General features: G+C 39.3%; 1 protein-coding gene and 1 non-coding gene across 2 annotated transcripts in view; one reads left to right on the top strand and one right to left on the bottom strand.

The window, feature by feature from the left end:
* Positions 1 to 4066: 4066 nt before the first annotated feature.
* Positions 4067 to 4174, top strand: LOC130942426 (small nucleolar RNA R71). The gene has a single exon (XR_009070997.1). It is a non-coding gene; the product is annotated as a small nucleolar RNA R71 (small nucleolar RNA).
* A 3625-nt stretch (positions 4175 to 7799) lies between these two features.
* LOC130942040 (protein transport protein Sec61 subunit gamma-like) overlaps positions 7800 to 23766 on the bottom strand; it is a 41062-nt gene continuing 25095 nt past the window's right edge. Inside the window, exon 5 of the mRNA XM_057870716.1 lies at positions 7800 to 8009. The gene's annotated coding sequence lies outside the window, so the exon portion shown is untranslated. The remainder of the gene's footprint in view (positions 8010 to 23766) is intronic.

Genomic DNA, 23766 nt, shown 5'->3' with positions numbered 1-23766 from the left:
TTGCTTTCAAGAATCATTTTAATGATTTTTCAGATCCTCAGTAACATGTCTCCTTTTTCATCATTCTTTAAAGAGCCAACATTCATGAACCACAAATTCAAGATACATATGCACTGTTTAGGCATACATTCAGAGAACAAAAATATTGCCACCACATCAAAATAATTAAACTATTATAAAATTCAGAATTCATGCAATTCTTTCTTTTTCAATTAAGCACGTTTTTATTCAAGAAAGGTGATGGATTCATAGGACATTCATAACTTTAAGGCATAGACACTAAGACACTAATGATCACAAGACACAAACATGGATAAACATGAGCATAAAAATTCGAAAAACAGAAGAATAAAGAACAAGGAAATCAAAGAACGGGTCCACCTTAGTGATGGCGGCTCTTTCTTCCTCTTGAAGATCCTATGGAGTGCTTGAGCTCCTCAATGTCTCTTCCTTGTCTTTGTTGTTCCTCCCTCATGATTCTTTGGTCTTCTCTAATTTCATGAAGGATGATGGAGTGTCCTTGATGCTCCATCCTTAGTTGTCCCATGTTGGAACTCAATTCTCCTAGGGAGGTGTTTAGTTGCTCCCAATAGTTTTGTGGAGGAAAGTGCATCCCTTGAGGAATCTCAGGGATCTCATGATGAGTGGGGTCTCTTGTGTGCTCCATCTTCTTCTTGGTGATGGGCTTGTCCTCATCAATAGGGATGTCTCCCTCTATGTCAACTCCAACTGAATAACAGAGGTGACAAATGAGATGAGGAAAGGCTAACCTTGCCAAGGTAGAGGACTTGTCCGCCACCTTATAGAGTTCTTGGGCTATAACCTCATGAACCTCTATTTCTTCTCCAATCATGATGCTATGGATCATGATGGCCCGGTCTATGGTAACTTCGGACCGGTTGCTAGTGGGAATGATTGAGCGTTGGATAAACTCCAACCACCCTCTAGCCACGGGTTTGAGGTCATGCCTTCTCAATTGAACCGGCTTTCCTCTTGAATCTCTCTTCCATTGGGCGCCCTCTTCACATATGACTGTGAGGACTTGGTCCAACCTTTGATCAAAGTTGACCCTTCTAGTGTAAGGATGTTCATCTCCTTGCATCATAGGCAAGTTGAACGCCAACCTCACACTCTCCGGACTAAAATCCAAGTATTTCCCCCGAACCATAGTAAGATAATTCTTTGGATTCGGGTTCACACTTTGGTCATGATTCTTGGTGATCCATGCATTGGCATAGAACTCTTGAACCATCAAGATTCCGACTTGTTGAATGGGGTTGGTAAGAACTTCCCAACCTCTTCTTCGGATCTCATGTCGGATCTCCGGATATTCATCCTTTTTGAGTGAAAAAGGGACCTCGGGGATCACCTTCTTCAAGGCCACAACTTCATAGAAGTGGTCTTGATGCACCCTTGAGATGAATCTTTCCATCTCCCATGACTCGGAGGTGGAAGCCTTTGCCTTCCCTTTCCTCTTTCTAGAGGTTTCTCCGGCCTTGGATGCCATAAATGGTTATGGAAAAACAAAAAGCAATGCTTTTACCACACCAAACTTAAAATGTTTGCTCGTCCTCGAGCAAAAGAAGAAAGAAGAGAGTAGAAGAAGAAGAAATGAGGAGAAAGTGAATGGCTTTGTATTCGGCCAAAGGGGAGAGAGATGGTGTTTAAGGTGTGTGAAAATGAAGGAGTGAAGGAGGGTTTATATAGGAGAGGAGGAAGAGTGGGGTTCGGCCATTTGAGGGTGGGTTTGGGTGCGAAAGTGGTTTGAATTTGAATGGTGGGGTAGGTGGGGTTTTATGAAGGATGGATGTGAGTGGGGAAGAGAAAGATGGGATTTGATAGGTGAAGGGTTTTTGGGGAAGAGGTGTTGTGGTGATTGATGAAGAAGAGAGAGAGTGGTAGGGTAGGTGGGGATCCTGTGGGGTCCACAGATCTTGAGATGTCAAGGAAAAGTCATCCCTGCACCAAATGGCATGCAAAATCACGTTTTGTGCCATTTCTGGCGTTAAACGCCGGGCTGGTGCCCATTTCTGGCGTTTAACGCCAGTTTCTTGCCCCTTTCTGGCGTTTAACGCTAGTCTGGTGCCCCTTTCTGGCGTTAAACGCCCAGAATGGTGCCAGACTGGGCGTTAAACGCCCAACAGCTAACCTTACTGGCGTTTAAACGCCAGTAGGTGCGTCCTCCAGGGTGTGCTGTTTTTCTTCCTATTTTTCATTCTGTTTTTGCTTTTTTCATGGATTTTGTGACTTCTTATGATCATCAACCTACAAAAAATATAAAATAACAAAAGAAAATAGTTAATTATAAAACATTGGGTTGCCTCCCAACAAGCGCTTCTTTAATGTCATTAGCTTGACAGAGGACTCTCATGGAGCCTCACAGATACTTAGAGCCATGTTGGAACCTCCCAACACCAAACTTAGAGTTTGAATGTGGGGGTTCAACACCAAACTTAGAGTTTGGTTGTGGCCTCCCAACACCAAACTCAGAGTTTGACTGTGGGGGCCCTGTTTGGCTCTGCTTTGAGAGAAGCTCTTCATGCTTCTTCTCCATGGTGATAGAGGGATATCCTTGGGCCTTAAACACCAAGGATTCTTCATTCACTTGAATGATCAACTCTCCTCTATCAACATCAATCACAGCCCTTGCTGTGGCTAGGAAGGGTCTGCCAAGGATGATGGATTCATCCATGCACTTCCCAGTCTCTAGGACTATGAAATCAGTAGGGATGTAATGGTCTTCAACTTTAACCAGAACATCCTCTACAAGTCCATAGGCTTGTTTTCTTGAGTTGTCTGCCATCTCTAGTGAGATTTTTGCAGCTTGTACCTCAAAGATCCCTAGCTTCTCCATTACAGAGAGGGGCATGAGGTTTATACTTGACCCTAAGTCACACAAGGCCTTCTTGAAGGTCATGGTGCCTATGGTACAAGGTATTGAAAACTTCCCAGGATCCTGTCTCTTTTGAGGTAATTTCTGCCTAGACAAGTCATCCAGTTCTTTGGTGAGCAAAGGGGGTTCATCCTCCCAAGTCTCATTTCCAAATAACTTGTCATTTAGCTTCATGATTGCTCCAAGGTATTTAGCAACTTGCTCTTCAGTGACATACTCGTCCTCTTCAGAGGAAGAATACTCATCAGAGCTCATGAATGGCAGAAGTAAGTCCAATGGAATCTCTATGGTCTCATTTTGAGCCTCAGATTCCCATGGTTCCTCATTGGGGAACTCATTGGAGGTCAGTAGACGCCCAGTGAGGCCTTCCTCAGTGGCTTTCACTGCCTCTTCTTCCTCCCAGAATTCGGCCATGTTGATGGCCTTGCACTCTCCTTTTGGATTTTCTTCAGTATTGCTTGGGAGAGTGCTAGGAGGGAGTTCAGTAATTCTCTTGCTCAGCTGACCCACTTGTCCTTCCAAATTTTTAATGGAGGACCTTGTCTCAGTCATGAAACCTTGAGTGGTTTTGATTAGATCAGAGACCATGGTTGCTAAGTCAGAGGTATTCTGCTTAGAACTCTCTGTCTATTGCTGAGAAGATGATGGAAAAGGCTTGCTATTGCTAAACCTATTTCTTCCACCATTATTGTTGTTAAAACCTTGTTGAGGTCTTTCTTGATTCTTCCATGAGAAATTTGGGTGATTTCTCCATGAAGAATTATAGGTGTTTCCATAGGGTTCTACTAGGTAATTCACCTCTTCCATTGAAGGGTTCTCAGGATCATATGCTTCTTCTTCAGATGAAGCATCTTTAGTACTGTTTGGTGCATTTTGCATTCCAGAGAGACTTTGAGAAATCAAATTGACTTGCTGAGTCAATATCTTGTTCTGAGCCAAAATGGCATTCAGAGCATCAATCTCAAGAACTCCTTTCTTCTGACTAGTCCCATTGTTCACAGGATTCCTTTCAGAAGTGTACATGAATTGGTTATTTGCAACCATTTCAATCAGTTCTTGAGCTTCAGTAGGCGTCTTCTTCAAATGAAGGGATCCTCCAGCAGAGCTATCCAAAGACATCTTGGACAGTTCAGAGAGACCATCATAGAAAATACCTATGATGCTCCATTCAGAAAGCATGTCAGAAGGACATTTTCTGATTAATTGTTTGTATCTTTCCCAAGCTTCATGGAGGGATTCTCCATCCTTTTGTCTGAAGGTTTGGACTTCCACTCTAAGCTTACTCAATTTTTGAGGTGGAAAGAACTTTGCCAAGAAGGCATTGACTAGCTTTTCCCAAGAGTCCAGGCTTTCTTTAGGTTGAGAGTCCAACCATGTTCTAGCTCTGTCTCTTACAGCAAAAGGGAATAGCATAAGTCTGTAGACCTCAGGGTCAACCCCATTAGTCTTGACAGTGTCACAGATTTGCAAGAATTCAGCTAAAAACTGATGAGGATCTTCCAATGGAAGTCCATGGAACTTGCAATTCTGTTGCATTAGAGAAACCAATTGAGGCTTAAGCTCAAAGTTGTTTGCTCTAATGGCAGGGATAGAGATGCTTCTCCCATAAAAGTCGGGAGTAGGTGCAGTAAAGTCACCCAGCACCTTCCTTGCATTGTTGGCATTGTTGTTGTTTTTGGCTGCCATGAGTTCTTCTTCTTTGAAGAATTCGGTCAGGTCCTCTAAAGAGAGTTGTGCTTTGGCTTCTCTTAGCTTTCTCTTCAAGGTCCTTTCAGGTTCAGGGTCAGCTTCAACAAGAATGCCTTTGTCTTTGCTCCTGCTCATAAGAAAGAGAAGAGAACAAGAAATGTGGAATCCTCTATGTCACAGTATAGAGATTCCTTTAAGTGTCAGAGGAAAAGAAGAGTAGAAGACAGGAGTAGAAAATTCGAACTTATCAAAGAGGATGGAGTTCGAATTTTGCATCAACGAATAGTGTTAGTCCATAAATGTAAGGATGTGAGAAGGAGGGAAGTGATTTTCGAAAATTAAGTAAGAAATTTTGAACACATTTTGAAAAACATTAATTAATTTTCGAAAACCAAGAGTGGGAAAGAGATCAAGTGATTTTTAAAAAAAAGATTTTGAAATTAGAAATTAAAAAGATTTGATTGAAAACTATTTTGAAAAAGATGTGGTTAAGAGGATATGATTGATTTTAAAAAGATGTGATTAAAAAGATATGATTTGAAAACAATTTTAAAAAGATTTGATTTTAAAAATTATGACTTGCCTAACAAGAAAAGATATGATTCAAACATTAAACCTTTCTCAACAGAAAAGGCAACATACTTGAAATGTTGAATCAAATCATTAATTGGTAGTAAGTATCTTTGAAAAAGGAAGGAAATTGATTTTGAAAGAGATTTGATTGAAAAATTGATTTGAAAAAGATTTGATTGTGAAAAGATTTTGAAAACTTTAAAAAAATTTGATTTGAAAACAAAATCTTCCCTTCTAACCATCCTGGCGTTAAACGCCCAGAATGGTGCACATTCTGGCGTTTAACGCCCAAAACTATACCCTTTTGGGCGTTAAACGCCCAACCAGGTACCCTGGCTGGCGTTTAAACGCCAGTCTGTCCTTCTTCACTGGGCGTTTTAAACGCCCAGCTTTTTCTGTGTAATTCCTCTGCTGTATGTTCTGAATCTTCAATTCTTTGTATTATTGACTTGAAAAGACACAAATTAGAAATATTTTTGGATTTTTAATAATAAGGATAAATCAAAATGCAACAAGAATCAAATAACAATGCATGCAAGACACCAAACTTAGCAGTTTATATACTACTGACACTATATGAGACACATAAACACTCAAGTCAAAAGAATTCAAAGATCAGAGCAAGTAAATCATCAAGAACATCTTGAAGATCACTAAGACACATGAATGAATGCATGCAATTGACACCAAACTTAAGATGAGACACTAGACTCAAACAAGAAATTTTTGGATTTTATGATTTTTTTTTGACTTTTTTTTTGTGTTTTTCGAAAATTAAGTGGAAAAAAGAAAATAAAGGTATCAAAATTCTTAATGAGAATTCCAGGAATCAGTGCAATGCTAGTCTAAGACTCCGGTCCAGGAATTAGACATGGCTTCACAGCCAGCCAAGCTTTCAAAGAAAGCTTCGGTCCAAAACACTAGACATGGCCAAAGGCCAGCCAAGCCTTAGCAGATCACTGCTCCAAAAGCAAGATTGATAAAAAATCAACAAGCTTTTGTGGTGATAAGTTGAAACCTCGGTCCAATGAGATTAGACATGGCTTCACAGCCAGCCAGATTTCAACAAATCATCATGAAACTCTAGAATTCCTCTTCAAGAATTTCGAAAAAAAAAATACCTAATCTAAGCAACAAGATGAACCTTCAGTTGTCCAAACTGAACAATCCCCGGCAACGGCGCCAAAAACTTGGTGCTGTTGCCGGATTTTGGCACTGATGTTACCGGACCAAAAGCTTGCTCAAAACTTGAACAATCCCCGGCAACGGCGCCAAAAACTTGGTGCGCAAAATTGTGAACAATACTTTTTCACAACTCTCATAATCCCCGGTCATGAACCCCAAAAAACTTGGTAGCTCAATACCATGGCATTACACAACTTCGCACAACTAACCAGCAAGTGCACTGGGTCGTCCAAGTAATAAACCTTACGCGAGTAAGGGTCGATCCCACGGAGATTGTTAGTATGAAGCAAGCTATGGTCATCTTGTAAATCTTAGTCAGGCAGACTCATATGGATATGGTGATGAACGAAAATAATAATGATAAAGATAGAGATACTTATGTAATTCAGTGGTAGGAACTTCAGATAAGCGCATGAAGATGCCTTCCCTTCTGTCTCTCTGCTTTCCTACTGTCTTCATCCAATCCTTCTTATTCCTTTCCATGGCAAGCTTGTGTAGGGTTTCACCGTTGTCAATGGCTACCTCCAATCCTCTCAGTGAAAACGTTTGCCAATGCTCTGTCACAGCATGGGGAAATCAGCTGTCGGTTCTCGGTCAGGCCGGAATAGAATCCATCGATTCTTTTGCGTCTGTCACTAACGCCCCGCCTGCTAGGAGTTTGAAGCACGTCACAGTCATTCAGTCATTGGATCCTACTCAGAATACCACAGACAAGGTTAGACCTTCCGGATTCTCTTGAATGCTGCCATCAGTTCTTGCCTATACCACGAAGACTCTGATCTCACGGAATGGTTGGCTCGTTTGTCAGGCGAGCACTCGGTTGTCAGGCGATCAACCATGCATCGTGCAATCAGGAATCCAAGAGATATTCACTAGAGCCTTGGTTGCTTGTAGAACAAAAGTGATTGTCAGTCACCTTGTTCATGGGTGAGAATGATGATGAGTGTCACGGATCATCACATTCATCAAGTCGAAGAACAAGTGATATCTTAGAACAAGAACAAGCGGAATTGAATAGAAGAACAATAGTAATTGCATTAATACTCGAGGTACAGCAGAGCTCCACACCTTAATCTATGGTGTGTAGAAGCTCCACCGTTGAAAATACATAAGAACAAGGTCTAGGCATGGCCGAATGGCCAGCCTCCCAATGATCTAAGATAGCATAAAAATGAAGATAGCTATCAAAGTCCTCTAATACAATAGTAAAAGGTCCTACTTATAGAGAACTAGTGGCCTAAGGTTTACAGAAATGAGTAAATGACATAAAAATCCACTTCCGGGCCCACTTGGTGTGTGCTTGGGCTGAGCAATGAAACATTTTCGTGTAGAGACTCTCCTTGGAGTTAAACGCCAGCTTTAGTGCCAGTTTGGGCGTTTAACTCCCATTTTGGTGCCAGTTCCAGCGTTTAACGCTGGAATTTCTGAGGGTGATTTTGAACGCCGGTTTGGGCCATCAAATCTTGGGCAAAGTATGGACTATCATATATTGTTGGAAAGCCCAGGATGTCTACTTTCCAACGCCGTTGAGAGCGCGCCAATTGGGCTTCGGTAGCTCCAGAAAATACACTTCGAGTGCAGGGAGGTCAGAATCCAACAGCATCTGCAGTCCTTTTTGGTCTCTGAATCAGATTTTTGCTCAGGTCCCTCAATTTCAGCCAGAAAATACCTGAAATCACAGAAAAGCAGACAAACTCATAGTAAAGTCCAGAAAAGTAAATTTTAACTAAAAACTAATAAAAATATACTAAAAACTAACTATATCATACCAAAAACATACTAAAAACAATGCCAAAAAGTGTATAAATTATCCGCTCATCAACGCGCCCACGTCGCTGACGCGTACGCGTCATATGTGTGTGCGTGAAAAATAAAAGTGAACAGAGAGTTGCGCAGGAGTGGCGCAGGAATGATGGCTTTTGCACAAACATGCCCACGCGTACGCGTCCATGACACGTGCGTGTCATTCGCAATTTTGGCACTCCACGCGTACGCGTCAAGCACGCGCACGCGTGGGTAAGAAAAAATCAGCGTAACAAGTGTTTGGGCAGAGAGTTGTGCTGGCTTGGGGCTGGAAGTGTGCTAGAGGCACAAAATTGCTCACGCGTGCACGTGCATGACGCGCACGCGTCGTATGAAAATATTGGTTCCGAAGCCATGCGAACAAAGAGTTGTGCGTGCGCGCAGCTGGCTTCGCGCGATTCGCACAAATCATGGGCACGCGGACACGTGCCTGACGCTCACGCGTCATTATAAAATTTTTGCGCCCAACGTGTACACATGCTGCACGCGTACGTGTCGCCTGAGCCGCACAATTACACTAGTTCACCGCTTAGTTTTAATTTTCCTTCTCTCTCTCCCAATCCTAATTCTCTCTTGTTCCTTTATCCTTTTTTTTCATCTTAATATTCTTTTCCTCTTGTTTTCAATTCTTCTTTGCTTGAGGACAAGCAAACATTTAAGTTTGGTGTTGACGTTTCGCTTATGACTTTTTTGTTTAGCACCAAAGGGAGATGAATGCTCTTCATGGAGGAATGAGATGACCACCAACATAACTGAGATGGTTAAGTTCCTTTCATTCTATTTCTCTTCCGTCCTTATTTTGTTGTCCTCTATTTTCTGTTGCTTTGATTGCATGCATGATTTTTAGTACGTTTAGTTCTTAGATTTAGATTTAATTATAATAAATTGTCTTATGTACCACTCACTGAGCTTGAATCTAAAAATAAAAGAATTTAAATGATGTATTACATGAGAAATTGAGTTTAATTTTAAGAATAGTCTTATTTACTTAAATGTGGTGGTATTTTCTGTGATTCTGAATGCATGATATGAACAGTGCATATTTGAATTTGAATCAAGGGATGTTGATGTATAAGGAACAGAAATTTAGAGAATTATTATGACCTCTCTAAAATAAATAAAAGTTTAACCCTTGAAGCAAAAGAAACAGCAAAAAAAAAGAATAATTAATAATAAAAGCAAGGTCCAAGGCTCTGAGCATCAATAACTAGGGAGGTCAGACATGATTAAAAGCTCAAAGAGTTTTTTCCCTAGTCATATGCTTGTGGTGTGATTGTGTCAAGTAATCCTTGAGACAGAACACTTAGAGTCGAGACCAAGTGAATTTAACAGAGTATGCCAAAGGCTTTGAGCACCACTGTCTGGGAGTAACTAAAAGAAAAGTCAGAACTCAAAGAGAGCTCCCCAGTTAAGTGCTTGTGGTGTTTTCGTGTCAAGTAACCTTTGAGACAAAATATTTAAAGTCACGGCTAGGCTCAAGGTGCAAAGCACCAAAGAAAAATAAATTAAAGTAAATTTTTTCTGTGTTCAAGGATTAAACTAAAATAAAAAGATCAGAGAATTCATAATATTATCTGGATTCTAATTCCGAATGACAATGACATCCTTCTGATTCAAAGGAGAGTGAGATGCCAAAACTATTCAGGATTGCAGTTGCAAACCCCACTATAAGAAGAGACATGAGCTTAATCGAACCCTCATTCTCATGCAAATTCATATCCTAAGTCTATATTAGTTTTGGTTGCTTAAGGACAAGTAACAGTTCAAGTTTGGTGTTGTGATGCGTGAGCATCTTTTCTATCTTTTCCTAGTGAATTTGCACTTAAATTGTTGAGTTTAAGCATGAATTAATTATCTTTTAGCCACTATGGATGCTACTTTGAGTCTTGTGCAATTCTGTTTATTTTAGGTAGCATTTGGTTGGAATTGATGGAAAGAAAGCATGCAAAAATGGAAGGAATCGAAAAGCTATCCAGCCTGACCTCTTCGCATTCAATTGATCATAACTTGAGCTATAGAGGGTCAAATGAGACGGTTCTAGTTGCATTGGAAAGTTAACATCTAGAGCTTCGCAAAGATATACAATTTGCTATAGTTCACTTAGCGTTAAAGGGCGCACGTGCACATCACGCGCACGCGCACATTGGCGAAAAGTCCATCGGCGCGCACGCGCACCTGGCGCGTACGCGCGACATGCACGACTCAGAATTCGCTCCTAGCGATTTTTGGGCTGCTTTTGACCCAGTTTTCAGCCCAGAAAGCACGGATCAAAGGCTACAAAATGAAGGAATCAAGTTGTCCCCATCCATCAATTGAAGACTTGCTGATTGTCAATAATTAATTCTAGTTTGAATTTAATTTTTAAATAGAAAAAGATATTATTTAGTTTTAAAAATTAGGATTTAAAATTATTAGGATTAGATATAAAAGGATTCCATTCTGAACTTCTAATTGAACCCCATTCCATATTAGACATTTTACCTGAATCCTTATTTTCTCTCTGAACCATGAGCAACTAAACCTCCAATGTTAAGGTTAGGAGCTCTGTCTATTGTATGGATTGATTCATTTGCTCTTTCTAATTTAATTCATGTTTTGATTTATATTTCAATAATTGTTTTCGTTCTTTATTTTATGAATTTGGGTGGAACGGAAGTATGACCCATGTTCTAATTGAGTTCTTGTATAACTTGGAAAAGCTCTTTACTTGAACAACAACTTGAAAACATATTATCCTGAATTTCTAATTGTTTGTATTTAATGGGATACGTGACATATAATCCCCTTATTTTTGGATAATTAGGATTCTTGTGGCATATAAATTGGAATTTGATCATCACCTTCTAATTGGAATTAATTGACCAAGGAATTGGCAGTTAATGAATTTTAGAGGAGACTAGGAATGTCTAAGGAATTAGGGTCTAGTCACATATAGTTTGCCATGAATTAAATCTTGCATGATTAAAATAGTTAGTAAGAAAAATTAATCTGGAAAATAGATAACTCTGAAGCCTTAACTGTTTCTCCATAATTTATTCCCAACTTAATTATTTGTCTATCCTTTTGATATTCTGAGTTGCTGTTTAATGCTCTTTGAACATCCAAACTCTCTTTTCTACTTGCCTAACTAAGTAAATCATTTAACCATTGTTGCTTAGTCCATCAATCCTCGTGGGATCGACCCTCACTCACCTGATGTATTACTTGGTACGACCCGGTGCACTTGCCAGTTAGTCTGTGGTTAGAAATACTGCACCATATATTACTTGTGTCTCTTTTCTCAACCTCCCTTCTATCACCCTTTCCTATAACTTCATGGTATGGCTCATGAGCTTGATCCCTTTATAGTTTCCGCAACTTTGTATATCCCATTATTCTTGTGGATAGGTACCAAGGTGCTCTTTCTCCACTCATCAGACATCTTCTTTGACCTTAAAATCTCATTAAAAAGCTTGGTTAACTAGTTGATGCCTTTTTCTCCAAAGCCCTTCCAAACCTCAATCGGGATATTATCAGGTTCTATTGTCCTGCCATTTTTCATCTGCTTTAGAGCCTCTTTTACTTCGAAGTCTCGAATCCTTCGATAGTAGTCAAAGTTTTGATCTTCTTCCCTTGTGCATAACTGACCAATGCTCGGAAGAGTCTTATGTCCTTCATTAAATAACTCGTAGAAGTGGCTCTTTTACCTTTTATTAATCTTTTCCTCTTGAGCCAGCACCTCTCCGTCTTTATCCTTTATGCACTTAACCTGATCCAAATCTCTCGTTCTTCTTTCACGGCTCTTTGCGATTCTATATATACCCTTTTCTCTTTCTTTTGTACCCAAAAACTGGTTGAAACCTTCATATGCTCTTGTTATTGCTTCACTTACAGTCATTTTTGTCTCTTTCTTAGCCATTTTATATTTTTTCTAATTATCTCCATTGCTGCATAAAGATCACTCTTTAAAGTACTCCCTTTTTATATTTATCTTTTCTTGTACACTCGCATTCCACCACCATGACTCCTTGTCTATTGGTCCTATTCCTTTAGATTCATGATGAGCGAATAATTTATATGCTTTTTGGCATTATTTTTAGATAGTTTTTAGTATAATCTAGCAACTTTTAGGGATATTTTCATTAGTTTTTATGCTAAATTCACATTTCTGGACTTTACTATGAGTTTGTGTGTTTTTCTATGATTTCAGGTAATTTCTGACTGAAATTGAGGGACCTGAGCAAAACTCTGATAAAAGGCTGACAAAGTACTACTGATGTTGTTGGATTCTTACCTCCCTGCACTCGAAATGGATTTTCTGGAGCTACAGAACTCCAAATGGTGTGCTCTCAACGGCGTTGGAAAGTAGACATCCAGAGATTTTCAGCAATATATAATAGTTCATACTTTATTCGAGATTAGATGATGTAAACTGGCGCTCAACGCCAGTTCCATGCTGCATTCTAGAGTCAAACGCCAGAAACACGTCACGAACCAGAGTTGAACGCCAAAACACGTTACAACTTGGCGTTCAACTCCAAAAGAAGCCTCTGCACGTGTAAAGCTCAAGCTCAGCCCAAGCACACACCAAGTGGGCCCCGGAAGTGAATTTCTGCATCAATTACTTACTTTTGTAAACCCTAGTAGCTAGTCTAGTATAAATAGAGTCCGGAATCCTGGATCTTGAATTGTATTTTTTGATCCTGTGATCACGTTTTGGGGGCTGGCCATTCGGCCATGCCTGAACCTTCATCACTTATGTATTTTCAACGGTGGAGTTTCTACACACCATAGATTAAGGGTGTGGAGCTCTACTGTACCTCAAGTTTTAATGCAATTACTACTATTTTCTATTCAATTCAGCTATTCCTATTCTAAGATATTCGTTGCACTTCAACATGATGAATGTGATGATCCGTGACACTCATCATCATTCTCACCTATGAACGCGTGACTGACAACCACTTCCGTTCTACTTTAGACCGGGCGCATATCTCTTGGATTCCTTAATCAGAATCTTCGTGGTATAAGCTAGATTGATGGCGGCATTCATGAGAATCCGGAAAGTCTAAACCTTGTCTGTGGTATTCTGAGTAGGATTCAGGGATTGAATGACTGTGACGAGTTTCAAACTCGCGATTGTTGGGCGTGATGACAAACGCAAAAGAATCAAGGGATTCTATTCCAACATGATCGAGAACCGACATATGATTAGCCGTGCCATGACAAAGCATTTGGACCTTTTTCACTGAGAGGATGGGATGTAGCCATTGACAACGGTGATACCCTACATACAGCTTGCCATAGAAAGGAGTGACAAAGATTGGATAAAAGCAGTAGAAAAGCAGAGATCCAACAGGGACAAGCACCTCCATACACTTGTCTGAAATTCCCACCATTGAATTACATGAGTAACTCTATCTTTATTTTATGTTTATTATTTATTATTATTCGAAAATCCATAACCATCTATTATCTGCCTGACTGAGATTTACAAGGTGACCATAGCTTGCTTCATACCAACAATCTCCGTGGGATCGACCCTTACTCACGTAAGGTATTACTTGGACAACCTAGTGCACTTGCTGGTTAGTTGTGCGGAGTTGTGACTAAGTGTGATTCACGTTTGAGAGTGCTACCAATCTTTTGGCGCCATTGTTGATGATCACAATTTTGTGCACCAAGTTTTTGGCGCCGTTGCCGGGGATTGTTCGAGTTTGGATAACTGACGGTTCATCTTGTTGCTCAGATTAGGTAATTTTCTTTTTATTTTCTTTTCAAAAAGTTTTCAAAAATATTTTTCAAAATTTTTTCCTTTGTTTTCGAAAATTATTCCAAAATTTTTAAGAGTGAATTCTAGAGTTTCATAGTAACATGTTGAAGCCTGACTGGCTGTAAAGCCATATCCAAATCCTTTTGGATTGAGGCTTCCACTTGTCAACATAACGGGTATGTATATGGAGTTGGATGAAATATCAGCTGTTGCATGCCTGATTTATATCTTCTAAAGCTGGCTGGCTATTAAGCCATGCCCAACCCTTGGATTGGAGCTTTAGACTAACATTGAAAGATTCCTGGAATTTTTATTAAAAATTTTGAATCTCTTAATTTCTTTTCCTATATGTTTTTTTCGGAAAAAATAAAAGAAAATACAAAAAATTCATAAAATCATAAAAACCAAAAATATTTTGTGTTCTTGTTTGAGTTTTGTGTCATGTTTTAAGTTTGGTGTCAATTGCATATTTATCTTGTCCTTGCGCTTTTTCGAAAATTCATGCATTCATAGTGTTCTTCATGATCTTCAAGTTGTTCTTGGTAAGTCTTCTTGTTTGATCTTGATGTTTTCTTATTTTGTGTCTTTTATTGTTTTTCATGTGCATTTTTGCATTCATAGTGTCTAAACATGAAAGATTTCTAAGTTTGGTATCTTGCATGTTTTCTTTGCATAAAATTTTTTTCAAAAATATGTTCTTGATGTTCATCATGATCTTCAAAGTGTTCTTGGTGTTCATCTTGACATTCATAGTGTTCTTGCATGCATAATGTGTTTTGATTCAAAATTTTCATGTTTTGGGTCATAATTGTGTTTTTCTCACTCATCATTAAAAATTCAAAAATCAAAAAAATATATTTTTCTTTTTTCACTCAAAATTTCGAAAATTTGGGTTGACTTAGTCAAAAAATTTTAAAATTAGTTGTTTCTTGTAAGTCAAGTCAAATTTTCAAATTTTAAAAATCTTATCATATTAAAACTTTTTCAAAAATTAAATCTTTTTCATTTTTATTATTTACTTTCGAAAATTCTTTAAAATATTTTTCAAAAATCTTTTTCTTAATTTTATCTTTATTTTCGAAAATTATGCTAACACTTAATGTGATTGGTTCAAAAATTTGAAGTTTGTTACTTTCTTGTTAAGAAAGGTTCAATCTTTAAATTCTAGAATCTTATATTTTAGTTTCTTGTTAGTTAAGTAATTAATTTTAATTTTAAAAATTAAATCTATCTTATCTTATCTTTTATATCATATCTTTTTCAAAATTTTATCTTTTTCAAAAATTTGATTTTAAAATATCTTTTCTAACTTCTTATCTTCTTATCTTTTCAAATTTGATTTTCAAATCTTTTCAACTAAATATTTGACTTTTTGTTTATTTCTTATCTTTTTCAAAACCACCTAACAACTTTTCTCTCTCTAATTTTCGAAAATACTTCCCTCTTTTTCAAAAAACTTCTTTTTTTTAATTAATTAATTGTTTTAAATTTTAATTTTAATTTTATTTCTTATCTTTATTTTCGAAAATTATTTAACTTCTTTTCAAAATTTAATTTCGAAAATTTCTCCCTCTCTCATCTTTTCCTATTTATTTATTCATTTACTAACACCTCTCTTCACCTCTCTTCATCTCAAATCACTGCCCTTATCCTTACCCTTGTGTTTGGATTCTCCTTTCTTTCTTCCCTTCTTCTTCTTCTAATAATAAGGAACCTCTTTACTATTACATAGATGATTCCTCTTCTTTTTCTGTTTTCTTCTCTTTCATATGAGCAGGAACAAGAAAAAAGGCATTCTTGTTGAAGCTGATCCAGAACCTGAAAGGACTCTGAAGAGGAAACTAAGAGAAGCTAAATTACAACAATCCAGAGACAACCTTGCTGAAATTTTCGAACAAGAAAAGGAGATGGCAGCCGAACCCAACAACAATAATGCAAGAAGGATGCTTGGTGATTATACTACACCTACGTCCAAGTTTGATGGAAGAAGCATCTCAATTCCTACCATTGGAGCAAATAATTTTGAGCTAAAACCTCAATTAGTTGCTCTAATGCAACAGAACTGCAAGTTTCATGGACTTCCATCAGAAGATTCCTACCAGTTCTTAACTGAGTTCTTGCAGATCTGTGAGACTGTTAAGACTAATGGAGTAGATCCTGAAGTCTACAGGCTCATGCTTTTCCCTTTTGCTGTAAGAGACAGAGCTAGAGCATGGTTGGACTCTCAACCTAAAGATAGCCTGGACTCTTGGGATAAGCTGGTCACGGCCTTCTTGGCTAAGTTCTTTCCTCTTCAAAAGCTGAGCAAGCTTAGAGTGGATGTTCAGACCTTCAAACAAAAAGATGGTGAATCCCTCTACGAAGCTTGGGAAAGATACAAGCAGATGACCAAAAGATGTCCTTCTGACATGTTTCCAGAATAGACCATGATAGATATATTCCATTATGGTCTATCTGAGTTCTCTAAGATGTCACTGGACCATTCTGCAGGTGGATCCATTCACCTAAAGAAAATGCCTGCAGAAGCTCAAGAACTTATTGACATGGTTGCAAATAACCAGTTCATGTACACTTTTGAGAGGAATTCCGTGAATAATGGGACGCCTCAAAGGAAGGGAGTTCTTGAAATTGATGCTCTGAATGCCATTTTGGCTCAAAACAAAATGTTGACTCAACAAGTCAACATGATTTCTCAAAGGCTGAATGGATGGCGAAATGCATCCAACAGTACTAAAGAGGCATCTTCTGAAGAAGAAGCTTATGATCCTGAGAACCCTGCAATAGTAGAGGTAAATTATATAGGTGAACCTTATGGAAACACCTATAATTCATCATGGAGAAATCATCCAAATTTCTCATGGAAGGATCAACAAAAGCCTCAACAAGGCATTAATAATGGTGGAAGAAATAGGCTCAGCAATATCAAGCCTTATCCATCATCTTCTCAGCAACAGACAGAGAATTATGAACAGAGTACCTCTAACTTAGCAAACTTAGTCTCTGATCTGTCTAAGGCCACTTTAAGTTTTATGAGTGAAACAAGGTCTTCCATCAGAAATCTGGAGGCACAAGTGGGCCAGCTGAGTAAGAAAATCACTGAAACTCCTCCTAGTACTCTCCCAAGCAATACTGAAGAAAATCCAAAAAGAGAGTGCAAGGCCATTGATATAATCAATATGGCCGAACCTAGAGAGGAAGGAGAGGACGTGAATCCCAATGAGGAAGACCTCATGGGACGTCTCTCAAGCAAGAAGGAGTTCCCTATTGAGGACCCACGGGAATCTGAGGCTCATATAGAGACTATAGAGATTCCATTAAACTTCCTTCTGTCATTCATGAGCTCTGAAGACTATTATTCCTCTGAAGAGGATGAAGATGTAACTAGAGAGCAAGTTGCTCAATATCTAGGAGCTATCATGAAGCTGAATGCCAAGTTATTTGGTAATGAGACTTGGGAAGGTGAACCTCCATTGCTCATCAGTGATTTAGATACATGGGTTCAGCAAACCTTACCTCAAAAGAGACAAGATCCTGGCAAATTCTTAATACCCTATACCATAGGCACATTGACCTTTGAAAAAGCTCTGTGTGACCTAGGGTCAGGCATAAATCTTATGCCACTCTCTGTAATGGAGAAACTGGGGATCATTGAGGTACAGCCTGCCTTATTCTCATTACAAATGGCAGACAAGTCAGTAAGACAAGCTTATGGATTGGTAGAGGACGTGTTGGTAAAGGTTTAAGGCCTTTACATCCCTGCTGATTTCATAATCTTAGACACTAGGAAGGAGGAGGATGAATGAATCATCCTTGGAAGACCTTTCCTAGCCACAGTAGGAGCTGTGATAGATGTTAACAGAGCAGAATTAGTCCTTCAATTGAATGGGGACTACCTTGTGTTTAAGGCTCAAGGATCTTCTTCTTTAACAATGGAGAGGAAGCATGAAAAGCTTCTCTCAGTACAAAGTCAAACAAAGCCCCCACAATCAAACTCTAAGTTTGGTGTTGAGAGGCCACAGCCAAACTCTAAGTTTGGTGTTGAATCCCCACATCCAAACTCTAAGTTTGGTATTGGGAGTCTACAACATTGACCTGATCACCTGTGAGGCTCATGAGAGCCCACTGTCAGGCTATTGACAGTAAAGAAGCGCTTCTTGGGAGGCAACCCAATTTTTATTTATCTAATTTTATTTTATTTTCATTGTTCTTTTATGTTTTATTAGGTTCATGATCATGTGGAGTCACGAAAAAAAATATTAAAATTAAAAACAGAATCAAAAACAGTAGAAAAAAAATCACACCCTGGAGGAAGGACTTACTGGCGTTTAAACGCCAGTAAGGAGCATCTGGCTGGCGTTCAACACCAGAACAGAGCATGGATCTGGCGTTGAACGCCAGAAACAAGCAGCATCCTGGCGTTTAAACGCCAGGAATATACCCTGAGGAGAGCTGGCGCTGAACGCCAGAAACAAGCATGGAACTGGCGTTCAACGCCAGAAATATGCTGCAGTTGGGCGTTGAACGCCCAAAACATGCATCATCTCGGTGTTTAAACGCCAGAATTGCATGCAAAGGCATTGTACATGCCTAATTGGTGCAGGGATGTAAATCCTTGACACCTCAAGATCTGTGGACCCCACAGGATCATCTCAGGATCTGTGGACCCCACAGGATCCCCACCTACCATATTCTTCCCTCTTCTCAACATTCATCCTCTCTTTTCAATAAACACTCTTTCCCAAAATCCTTCACCAATCACCTCAATCTCTCTTCCCAATTACCCCCTTCACCACTCACATCCATCCACTCTTTCCCATAAACCCCACCTACCTTCAAAATTCAAAATTTCTTTCCCACCCAAACCTACCCTAAATAGCCGACCCTACTCCCTCTCCCCTCACTATATAAACCCCTCTATTCTCCTTAATTTTCACACAACACAACTCCCTCTCTATACCTTGGCCGAATACACCTTTCTCTACTCTCCTCCATATTTTCTCTTCTTCTTCTTCTTTTCTTTCTTCTCTTGCTCGAGGGCGAGCAATATTCTAAGTTTGGTGTGGTAAAAGCATAAGATTTTTGTTTTTCCATTACCATTGATGGCACCTAAGGCCGGAGAAACCTCTAGAAAAGGGAAAGGGAAGACAAAAGCTTCCACCTCCGAGTCATGGGAGATGGAGAGATTCATCTCCAAAGCCCATCAAGACCACTTCTATGATGTTGTGGCCAAGAAGAAGGTGATCCCCGAGGTCCCTTTCAAACTCAAGAAAAATGAGTTTCCGGAGATCCGACATGAGATCCAAAGAAGAGGTTGGGAAGTTCTGACCAACCCCATTCAACAAGTCGGAATCTTGATGGTTCAAGAGTTCTATGCCAATGCATGGATCACTAGGAACCATGATCAAAGTATGAACCCGAATCCAAAGAACTATCTTACAATGGTTCGGGGGAAATATTTAGATTTTAGTCCGAAAAATGTGAGGTTGGCATTCAACTTACCCATGATGCAAGGAGATGCACACCCCTACACAAGAAGGGTCAACTTTGATCAAAGTTTGGACCAAGTCCTTAGGGACATATGTGTTGAAGGAGCCCAATGGAAAAGAGACTCCAAAGGCAAGCCGGTTCAATTAAGAAGATTGGACCTCAAGCCTGTGGCTAGAGGATGGTTGGAGTTCATCCAACGCTCCATCATCCCCACTAGCAACCGATCTGAAGTTACTGTAGATCGGGCCATCATGATTCATAGCATCATGAATGGAGAGGAAGTAGAAGTTCATGAAGTCATCTCCCTTGAATTCTACAAAATAGCCGAAAAGCCCTCTACCTTGGCAAGGCTAGCTTTTCCTCATCTTATTTGCCATCTATGTTACTCAGCTGGAGTCATCATAGAAGGAGACATCCCCATTGAGGAGGACAAGCCCATCACTAAGAAAAGGATGGAGCAAACAAGAGAGCCCACTCATGGAACCCAAGAGACGCATAAGGAAGCTCATCACCAAGAAATTCCGGAGATGCCTCAAGGGATGCACTTTCCTCCCAACAACTATTGGGAACAACTCAACACTTCTCTTGAAGATTTAAGTTACAATATGGATCAATTAAGGGTGGAACATCAAGAGCACTCCATCATTCTCCATGAAATTATAGAAGATCAAAGAGCAATGAGGGAGGAGCAACAAAGGCAAGGAAGAGACATAGAAGAACTCAAGGACATCATTAGTTCTTCAAGAAGAAAGCGCCACCATCACTAAGGTGGATTCATTCCTTGTTCTTATTTTTCTGTTTTTCGGTTTTTATGCTTATTATGTCATCTATATTTGTGTCTCTGTTACATGATCATTAGTATTTAGTAACTATGTCTTAAGGCTATAAATAATTCCATGAATCCTTCACCTCTCTTAAATGAAAAATGTTTCTAATTCAAAAGAACAAGAAGTACATGAATTTCGAAATTATCCTTGAATTTAGTTTAATTATATTGATGTGGTGACAATACTTTTTGTCTTCTGAATGAATGCTTGAACAGTGCATAATTTTGATCTTGTTGTTTATGAATGTTAAAATTGTTGGCTCTTGAAAGAATGATGAACAAAGAGAAATGCTATTGATAATCTGAAAAATCATGAAATTGATTCTTGAAGCAAGAAAAAGCAGTCAAAAAGCAAAAGCATGCGGAAAAAAAAAGGGCAAGCAGAAAAAGCCAATAGCCCTTAAAACCAAAAGGCAAGGGTAAAAAGGATCCAAGGTTTTGAGTATCAATGGATAGGAGGGCCCAAGGAAATAAAATCCAGGCCTAAGCGGCTAAATCAAACTGTCCCTAACCATGTGCTTGTGGCATGCAGGTCCAAGTGAAAAGCTTGAGACTAAGTGGTTAAATTCGTGATCCAAAGCAAAAAGAGTGTGCTTAAGAGCTCTGGACACCTCTAACTGGGGACTTTAGCAAAGCTGAGTCACAATTTGAAAAAGATTCACCCAGCTATGTGTCTGTGGCATTTATGTATCTGGTGGTAATACTGGAAAACAAAATGCTTAGGGCCATGGCCAAGACTCATAAAAGTAGCTGTGTTCAAGAATCAACAAACTTAACTAGGAAAATCAATAACACTATCTGAAATTCTAAGTTCCTATAGATGCCAATCATTCTAAACTTCAAAGGAGAAAGTGAGATGCCAAAACTGTTCAGAAGCAAAAAGCTACAAGTCCCACTCATCTAATTAGAATTAATATTCATTGATATTTTGGAATTTATAGTATATTCTCTTCTTTTTATCCTAATTGATTTTCAGTTGCTTGGGGACAAGCAACGATTTAAGTTTGGTGTTGTGATGAGCGGATAATTTATACGCTTTTTGGCATTGTTTTTAGATAATTTTTAGTATAATCTAGCTACTTTTAGGGATGTTTTCATTAGTTTTTATGCATAATTCACATTTCTGGACTTTACTATGAGTTTGTGTGTTTTTCTGTGATTTCAGGTAATTTCTGGCTGAAATTGAGGGACCTAAGCAAAACTCTGATAAAAGGCTGACAAAGGACTGTTGATGCTGTTGGATTCTGACCTCCCTGTACTCGAAATGAATTTTCTGGAGCTACAGAACTCCAAATGACGCGCTCTTAACGGCGTTGGAAAGTAGACATCCATAGATTTCCAGCAATATATAATAGTCTATACTTTATTCGAGATTAGACGACGTAAACTGGCACTCAACGCCAGTTCCATGCTGCATTCTAGAGTCAAACGCCAGAAACACGTCACGAACAAGAGTTGAACGCCAAAAACACGTTACAACTTGGCGTTCAATTCCAAAAGAAGCCTCTACACGTGTAAAGCTCAAGCTAAACCCAAGCACACACCAAGTGGTCCCCGAAAGTGGATTTCTGCATCAATTACTTACTTTTGTAAATCCTAGTAGCTAGTCTAGTATAAATAGAGTCCGAAATCATGGATCCTAAATTGTATTTTTTGATCCTGTGATCACGTTTTGGGGGTTGGCCATTCGGCCATGCCTGAACCTTCATCACTTATGTATTTTCAATGGTGGAGTTTTTACACACCATAGATTAAGGGTGTGAAGCTCTACTGTACCTCAAGTTTTAATGCAATTAATACTATTTTCTATTCAATTCAGCTATTCCTATTCTAAGATATTCGTTGCACTTCAACATGATGAATGTGATGATCCGTGACACTCATCATCATTCTCACCTATGAACGCGTGACTGACAACCACTTCTGTTCTAATTTAGACCGGGCGCATATCTCTTGGATTCCTTAATCAGAATCTTCGTGGTATAAGCTAGATTGATGGCGGCATTCATGAGAATCCAAAAAGTCTAAACCTTGTCTGTGGTATTCCGAGTAGGATTCAGGGATTGAATGACTGTGATGAGTTTCAAACTCGCGATTGTTGGGCGTGATGACAAATGCAAAAGAATCAAGGGATTCTATTCCAACATGATCGAGAACCGACAGATGATTAGCCGTGCCGTGATAAAGCATTTGGACCTTTTTCACTGAGATGATGGGATGTAGCCATTGACAACGGTGATACCCTACATTAGGGGTGTGCATAAAAAAACCAAAATGTGGTTAACCGGTTAAAAAACCATAACCACATTTTGGTTAACCAATTTAATAAAACCATTTTAAAAACCATATCCATATTTTTTAAAATTGGTTAACCAAAACCAAATTTAGAAAAACCGGTTTTTAACAGGTTAACCAAAACCAAAACCAAAACCAAATTAAAATCAAAACCTAATTTCAAAACCAAATTACATACTCTCTCTCTCTCTCTCCCTTCCTCTTTCTTTCTCTCTCTCTCTCCCTCCCTCTCCCCCTTTCTCTCTCTCTCTCTCTCCTATCTCTCTTTCCCTTCTCACCCTCCTCTCTCTCTCATTTTCCTCTTTATCCTCCTCCTCTTTCTCCTCTCTTTTCCTCTCTCCCCCTCCTCTTTCTCTATCTCTCTATTCTCTCTTCCCTTATCTCTCTTCTTTTTCCCCTATTTCTCTCCCATCTCCCTCTCTCTCCCCCTTCCTTCCCCCCCTCTCTCTCTCTTCCTCCTTTCTCTCTCTCTCACTCATTTTCCTTTTTATCTCCTCTCCCCTTCTCTTTCTCTCTCTCTCTTTCTCTCTCTCTCTCTCTCTCTCTTCTTTTTCCCTCTTTCTCTCCTCCGCTCTCTCCCATGTCTCTACTTCCCTTTCTTCCTCTCTTTCTCTCTCTCCCCTCTTTCTCTTTCTCTCTCTCTCTCTATCTCTCTCCACATCGGCTTTCTTTCTCTCTCCCTTGTCTCTCTATCTTTCTCTCCCTCTTTCTTTCTCCCCTTTCCTCTTTCTCTCTCTCCATCTCTCTCCTTCTCTCTCTCCTTCTCTCCGCTTTTTCACTGCCTCTCTCTTTCTCCTTGCCCTCTTTCTCCCCATCCCTTCTCTCTCTTCCTCTCTCTCCTCTCTTTCCTCTCTTTAATCATCTCTCCTCTTTTTCTATCTCTCATCCTCTCTCTCTCCCCTCCTATCCTCTTTCTCTCTCTCTTTTCTTTTCTTTTCTCTCTTTCTCTTTCTCACTCCTCTCTCTTTCTTTTTCTTCTTTATCTCTATCCCATTTTCTCTCTCTCCTCCTCTTTCTCTCTTCCTTTCCTCTCCTTCTCCTCTTTCTTTTCTTACTCTCTCTTTTCTCTTTCTCTCTCAACCTTCTCTCAATCTCTATCCCTCTTCTATCTCTTTTCTCCTCTTCTCTCTAAAACAAGAGAGAAGAGAGAGAGGAGGAGAAGATAAAGGAGGAGAAAGAAAAAAAAGAGAGAGATAAGAAGGGAGAAGAAGGATAGGAGAAAGAGACAACAAAGAGAGAGAAAGAGGACAAAGAGATAAAAAG

Source organism: Arachis stenosperma, chromosome 7, assembly GCF_014773155.1.
Source record: "Arachis stenosperma cultivar V10309 chromosome 7, arast.V10309.gnm1.PFL2, whole genome shotgun sequence".
NCBI classification, from domain to species: Eukaryota; Viridiplantae; Streptophyta; class Magnoliopsida; order Fabales; family Fabaceae; genus Arachis; species Arachis stenosperma.
The sequence above is the reverse complement of the archived record's forward strand: the minus strand, read 5'-3'. Positions and strand labels throughout refer to the sequence as shown.